An 8,287-nucleotide genomic window follows, 5' to 3' on the forward strand; every position below is an offset into this window, starting at 1 on the left:
GCCCCAGAGATGTTTCCCAATGTAGTAAAAAAATATCCACAGCCGAATATAATATTATAACCTCCTCCTTTTTAGAAGTCGGTTAAAAAACAAAGGTGCAGTTATATAGAAGCTCGCACAGGGCGCAAAAAAGGCTATTTACGGCACTGACTGGGTGTGGTGAATTATTATTTTCAGAGTTAAAAAATAGCGTTCTTTAAAATTAGCTTTTGAAGAAATTCATGACTTTCACGACGACCTTGGCCGGTGGGCGTAAATTTAAAATGGTGTTACTTCTCGCGGGCCACTAGTAAAGTCCCGGCGGGCCGCAGTTTGAGAATAGCTACCCGAAAGTATTATCATGTAGTTTTGTTACACCCTGTATAAGTACCTTTATGGATATTAATTTAGAGGATTTTAGTAATTAAGTAATCGATTTTGTTGTAACTATATTACATAAAGTTAATATACCTAGCGGAATAGAGAAAAAAAGGCCTGAGCAAGAGAGATGTCACTATACTGCGTGGTAAAAAGAGACGTGTGATACATGACAGCAGCACTCTTTTTTTGACGTCCAGTCGGCACGTGCCGCACGTTGACAATTTAATCTCATAGAAATCATGTTCAATCATGCTTGTGTAATGTATACGTACACATATTTTTACACACAGATGAAACCAATTTCGGTTTCGTTTGACAGCTCGAAGTTGTTACTCTATTCCGCTAGGTATATTAACTTTATGCTATATTATGGTCTAAAACTATTGCATACAATAGTTTTACCTATTTAATACATTGAGGTCACATAGTAGTAACAAAAGGTATTTTGAATGGATATTTATACGTGGGAGAGCCATGCTTCGGCACGAATGGGCCGGCTCGACCGGAGAAATACCACGTTCTCACAGAAAACCGGCGTGAAACAGCGCTTCCGCTGTGTTTCGCCGAGTGAGTGAGTTTACCGGAGGCCCGATTCCCTTCCCTATCCTCCCCTATTCCCTTCCCTTCCAATCCCCACCCTCCCCTATTACTCTATTCCCTCTCAAAGGCCGGCAACGCACCTGCAGCTCTTCTGATGCTGCGAGTGTCCATGGGCGACGGAAGTTGCTTTCCATCAGGTGACCCGTTTGCTCGTTTGCCCCCTTATTTCATAAAAAAAAAATTAATATAAGTACTTAGCTATAAAATATGTTAGATGTTCTCACTTCTAACATAGTTTAGTGTAGGGTTTTCATAAAACTACCTCGTCTAACTCATGAGGCAAGTCTTCCAATATACTTTTTGTAAAATGTTTATTATTTCTTTAGAACATATTTTTTTATAAAAGAAATATATTTTTGTTACATTTTTTATCCAGTTGAATTTATATTCCGATTTCAACTGAATTTCAAAATAAATATTTTTAAAATAGAATATCATTTTTGCTTTTTCCCTTGACGAACCCTTATTTTTAACTGCTTTTTGGTGTCCAATCATAATAACAGAGTAGACAGAATTAATAATATTGATAACAAAAAATTAAAACCAACTTCCAGGGTTCTATACGTTCTAAAGATTATTTTAAAATATATTTGATCGAAAAAACGATTCATGCAGAATTTTACGGTCGGATATTATGATATAATGAAGAATAAGAATTATTTCATACTTTTTAGATCATATTTTTAAGATTATTGTTTTTACCTTGGAAGTTGGTTCAAATTTTTCAAGTAGCACGTGTCGGCGGCAGTCGACGGCAGCCGTCGACAGTTTAATGTTTATTACGCTTGCAATAAGGGTTGTGAATCAACCCTTATGGCTGGTTTACACGTGTTAAGTTGATAAGTATTTAACTAAATTTTAACTTAATTTTAAGTTATTAATTGCATGTAAACACAATATTTAGTAGCATGTAATAAGTTAAAATTTAGTTAAGTATTAAACAAAGAAATTCTGACTATTTTCTGTTAAGTTGGCAGGCGGGGCTTGTCACTTGATACATTTCGGACAGGCACTTCAAATTAAGTTAAAATTTAGTTACTACTTATCTACTTAAACCAGCGCTCAGGGCGTTCGCTGCGTTGAGCGTGTGCCCGGCGCGGCTGCCCGTCGGTGGCGCCGGCGCCGCGTGCGCTCGTTATAGTAATCGTGCGACGGCTGACCCGCTCAACGTAGTGCTGCTCTATGGGATGACATGAAACAAGCACGCCTCGCGGGTAGCCGCGCCGGGCGCACGCTTAACGCAGCGAACGCCCTTACACCAGCGACACAATTGAAATTATCAGTGCTTTAGTATAGAAGTATATATTAAGTCTATGGACTAGACACTGATCTCCATTATACAAGTACGCTGGATCTATGATACCCACTTTTTTGTGCCATTTGAACATGAAGATGAATCCATTCTTTATCTGTATAAAGAATGGAGACCACACTTCGAATACCTACTTGAAGCATTACTTATGTATCGCTATCTCACTCACTGTGGTCAGACCCTCTCTTTCTAAGTAGGGTAACCTTTATTTTATTTTACCTAGGACATTACGTACTACGTAGATTTGCTTTACATTTAGTGTTTTATTTAATTAATACATAATATATCCACATCTCTGTTCAATTTAAAACTTAGCCCTTCTATAGATTGATGAAAGATGCGTATAATTAATTACGAAAATTAATTTGGCTGTTTGTCATTTACAATCACGCAAAAAGTCCTAGGTCATTTAGGTATGCATGGAAATACGAGGGCTGTTATTTATGTATCCGGAACTGGCCACTTACAAGAACAATATTTAAAAAGTAATTACAACATTTGAAAATAGAACTCTTTGGTTGAAGAATACATTTTGTTTCATGTGACTGTCAATTATTTTTCCATTGTGGCGTCATTTTGAAAATTGCGTGTCTTCATTTGCCATGGATTTAACGCGTGAACATTTTCGTGCAATGATTTACTACGATTTTCGGCGTGGGCTAAATCAACAACAGTGCTTTATTCAACTCACCGCAACTTTTGGAGATGAAGCACCATCAAAAACCACTGTTTATCACTAGTACAGTGAGTTTAATCGTGGGCGGTCTATGCTCACGGATGAAAATAAAGAAGGTCACCTAAAAACAGCTGTTGTCCCACAAAATATAGATGCTGTGCGGGAACTAATAATGCGTGATCGTCATGTTACATATCGCGAGATAGAGGCGTCCTTAGGCATAAGTATGACGAGCATACATAAGATATTACACGAACATTTGGCTGTAAAAAAAATATGTTCGCGTTGGATTCCGCACAACTTGACAATCGATCAAAAACGGGCTCGTGTCGATTGGTGCAAAAAAATGATAAAAAAATACAACCGTGGTACGTCAAAAGCCGTTTATAATATCTACACAGGTGATGAATCTTGGATCTATGCATATGACCCCGAAACTAAACAACAGTCAACGGTGTGGGTGTTCCAAGATGAGCCGAAACCAACAAAAGTTACTCGTGAAAAAAGTACTTTGAAGCAAATGGTCGCCTGTTTTTTTGGAATTAATGGACATGTGGCTACAGTGCCATTAGAGAATCGTAAAACGGTTAATTCTGAATGGTATACGACCATTTGTTTACCAGAAGTCTTTGAAGAAATAAGAAAGGACAACCGACAACGCAGAATCATATTACATCACGACAATGCTAGCTGTCACACCTCAGCTGAAACAACTCAGTTTTTGGAGGGTCAAAAGATCGAATTGACTGGTCATCCGCCGTACAGCCCTGATTTGGCACCTAACGATTTCTTTTTATTTCCATACGCGAAGAACAAATTACGTGGTCAACGTTTTTCGAGCCGCGAAGAGGCTGTTGATGCGTTCAAAATGCACGTTTTGGAGATACCTCAATCAGAATGGAAAAAGTGCTATGAAAATTGGTTCCAGCGTATGCAAAAGTGTGTCGATCATCGTGGCGAATATTTTGAAAAGCAATAAAACCATATTAAATGATATATGTTTGTTTCTTTTTTTAATTCCGGATACATAAATAGCAGCCCTCGTAGAGTATCGACCAGACCAACGAAAACGGGTTGTTGTCCAATCCAACCAGCCCATTTTATCCCACTGGGGCCAAAGCTCCCTTTTTGCTGGAGTAGGCCAATCGTTTCGGGTTGTCTGTACACATAAAGTATACTATGGGAGCAACTATGAAATCGCAAAAAAGAAATTAGATGTTTTGTTTATTTTGTAGAGTAATGAAATAATATAATGATACAAGAGATTTTTTTAAGATTTCTGGGTGTCAGTGTTAATGGTTTTACCACTGTGGAATTTTTAATATTATGTATTTTCATCTAAATATTATATTACACGGGGATAGCCCCGTATATAATATTTGGTTTTGGTAAATTATACCGTTGCATATAATTATTACCATTCTATTCTTAGGAACCTCAATTATTTTTAACAAAAAATTAAAACCGACTTCAAAGTGAAAACAATAACATTAAGTTCTTATTCTTAAACGAGCTTTTGCCCGCGGCTTCGCTCGCGATACCAAATATTATTATATACAAACTTGCTGTGCTACCATATGTGCAATGTGTGCAATGCACACGGGCGCCACCCTCTAGGGGCGCCAAATCGCCATCTTTAGGGCCGCCAAAACCAAGGACCCAAAAAATTTGCCTAAAGGGGCGCCAAAATCCTTTTTTTGCACACAGGCCAGTAGCCCTTACGGGGACTCTGCCTATTTTGCCCCTTGGGGGTAGAATTGATCAAAATCCTTTCTCAGCGGATGCCTACGTCATAACATCTACCTGCATGCCAAATTTCAGCCCGATCCGTCCAGAGGTTTTGGCTGTGCGTTGAGCCAAAACCACTGGACGGATCACCATGTCAGTCTTTGTTCAACCTTTGAGTTTTATATATTATATAGATGAACTAAAAAGTATTAAATAATTCTTACTCTTTAGTAGTGCCTCTTTCAGAATTTGCCTAAGCCTCAACTGTTTCTGTATATAATCTTCATTATTTTGAAGTCGGTACCAGCTCAGAATAGTTAATTATATTATGACAAAATACTTTCAATTTTTGGGACTGGAAAATTATGAAGATTATAACAGAAATAGTTGAGGTTTAGGCAAATTCTGAAAGAGGCACTACTACTAAAGAGTAAGAATTATTTAATACTTTTTAGTTCATTTAAGAATAAGTACTTAATGTTATTGTTTTCACTTGGAAGTCGGTTTTAATTTTTTGCTAAAAATAATAATTTCTCTCTTTTTAGATATCTATAAGGCTTTCTGTAAAGATAATGTGTTCTGCTTAGTGACTTTGGATCCAGGGTACACTTTCATTATAATAATATGAAACTCACTATCTGAATTCTGAGTTCACTACCGCTTCAGAATTTCTTAAAGAACTCCAAGCATAATATTATACATAATACTACAACTATATACAGGGTGTAACAAAAATAAGTGATAATACTTTAGGGCGTGTACGTGTTCCTTGTAGAGAGTTCAATGTGAAAGTAGCGGTGCTAAAAGAGAAGAAAAATTTTTTTTACTTTTGTATGGGGAAACTCGTGACGCTCGGACCCTTGCCCATACAAAAGTGAAAAAATTTTTTCGTCTTTCAGAGCTGCTATTTTCACAGTGAACTCTCTACAAGGAACACGTACACACCCTAGAGTATTATCACTTATTTTTGTTACACACTGTATAATATGCTTAGAGTAAAGAGTTGAAGCAATGCTGAAAATTAAAAATATGTTCACACACCTAGTATCTCTAAAGGCTCTATTATAAGGCTTCAGCCTTGAAATCAGCGGGCAGCGGGGCGGGAGCGGTAGAGGCGGCGCGGGAAGTCGTCTAGTATGACGCCGATTACTCGTGGATCCCAACATCATCAAGGTCACCACTTTTGTGAACATGGAACCAAATTGGAGTGAAACCTAATACAACAAAATAAATTTTTTGAAAATCGGTTCACAAACGGCGGAGTAATCTTTATCTGTACCTTCATGCATTTGAAGCGGAATCAGCGCCCCCATTATTAGGACCGAGAACTAAATTTGACGTAACCATTGGTAACCATGTGTGTATTTTAATTCTTTATGGCTTAATCCAATGATATTCTATGTTACTAACGTAACTAGATTGGAAGTTTACGGTAGCAACGCGTTGCCACTTCGAAGATGCCTGCAGGCATATCTCACATACATAATGACATAACGAATATATGACTTGACATTGTCTTTTGAACAAAAAAGTGGTTACGCATTTCTGAGAATCTTTTGTAAGACATTGCTACTCTAGTATTTTAGAAACTCATTGGCTTAATCGTTCGAATTGTTTTCGTGTTTTTAAAGTGTTTTAAAAGGTTTTACGCGATTAAGTAATATTATATAAATAAGTGGTGGTAGTTCATAGTTAAACCAATGAGTTTCTAAAATACTAGAGTAGCAATGTCTTACAAAAGATTCTCAGAAATGCGTAACCACTTTTTTGTTCAAAAGACAATGTCAAGTCATATACCTAAGTATTCTTTATGTCAATAAGTATGTGAGATATGCCTGCAGGCATCTTCGAAGTGGCAACGCGTTGCTACCGTAAACTTCCAATCTAGTTACGTTAGTAACATAGAATATCATTGAGTTAAACAGTAAACTATGAAAGAGTGTATGTTATGTAAAACACGGTACAAAAAGGGATGTGGGGTTACATTTCACAAGTAAGTGATTTTAACAGCTCATTTCTACGATATTAAAGTTTTATTGATAATATAGGCACTTAAAAATGTGGCACTAATCTTAATATACCGTATTCACCACGTCATATTTACCTTTGTTTTACCGATTTTTGATAAACAATAAAATTCAATAGTGCTGGAGTTTTCTGTCGATAAAACTTATCGATATCTATAATAATTGTATTGAAATCTCCGATAACCGATTTTTATTATCAAATACATATTATGCTCTTAAAATAATTGACAGGTTTCCGTCTGACGAAGGAAGACTGGAATAATTATGGTTGAAAAAAATAGAAAAGCCTGGTTGGCGTCCGAAAATTGCTATTACCGCTTGCCGTTACTATTTGAAGTGCATAAACGTTTTCTGTGAAAATACAAGGCGCAAAGCTACCATTTGATCGTGATTATGTTTGAAAAATTTATTTCAGCGTCTACTCTTTCTTGACAGACTGTAACTGTGTAACGGTAACTAATAAAATATAATGTTAAAGTATCGCACATATATTTTTATTATTTATAAATACCTTACCTACTCCACCCTAATAAAAATGTATTCAAACGTTCCATATTTATTTATGGATCGCATTATCCAATTAGTTAATTTCTTCTTCGCACTTCTGCAATCAGCGCCAAAATGGCGAAAATCAAATGAGATAAAGTAAATCGATAAAAATTGGCTTGCTAGATGCATAAATAAATATGGAACTTTTATATTATTACTAGACTTCCCGCGCGGCTTCTCCCACGTAAATATCTCATTACACAGACAAATTGGTCCACAAAAAATAGCCTATATAATCCTTCACGTTATACATTCCCCCGCTTTTTCCACATTTTCCTCTATTTCTTAGCTCCTATTAGTCTCAGCGTGATAAAATAAAAAATATATAAAATGGGCTGTCTAACACTGAAATAATTGTTCAAATTGGACCAGCAGTTCCTGAGATTAGAGCGTTCATACAAACTCTTCCGCTTTATAATATTATATGATGAGATTAGTTAGGGTCTAATCACACAGAACACTTATTCAGATTTAATACGATACACTGTAGCGCTACTTTGATAATATTAGAAAATACAATACAACAAAGTTTTCGTTAGAAGCTTATCTTCAGTTTTGTTTTTAGTTTTTCGTAGTGCTAACTGGTAAAAATAAATGGATTATAGATAGGTACTGCTACTTCACGTTATCTACGTATGAAATCGTTGTTAATTTATTACGCCTATCTAAATTACGGAGAGGAAGTCTGTAATCTTTAATGCAAATATGTAGCGTTTGTATTATTCAATTGAATATTTTGTCCTAATGGTCGATTATCTGAATCTGGAAACATTTCATCGATAATAGAAAAGACAGTTGTACATCACTAGTATTAGTTCCAAATACTCCCACTACTGCTATCAGCGCCAATATGGCGACTTTCAAACGTCATTTTTACGTCAAATTTAGTTCATTGGAACTAATAATGGGGGAGCTGATTCCGCTTCAAATAGGCACAAAAAATAGCTGTCATTTCAAAGGGTATCATCAGGCCAGCGTACTTGTATAATGGAGGTCAGTGAGACTAGAGGACTTCTGAACAGAATAATGTCAAAA

Source organism: Aricia agestis, chromosome 2, assembly GCF_905147365.1.
Source record: "Aricia agestis chromosome 2, ilAriAges1.1, whole genome shotgun sequence".
Lineage (NCBI taxonomy): Eukaryota > Metazoa > Arthropoda > Insecta > Lepidoptera > Lycaenidae > Aricia > Aricia agestis.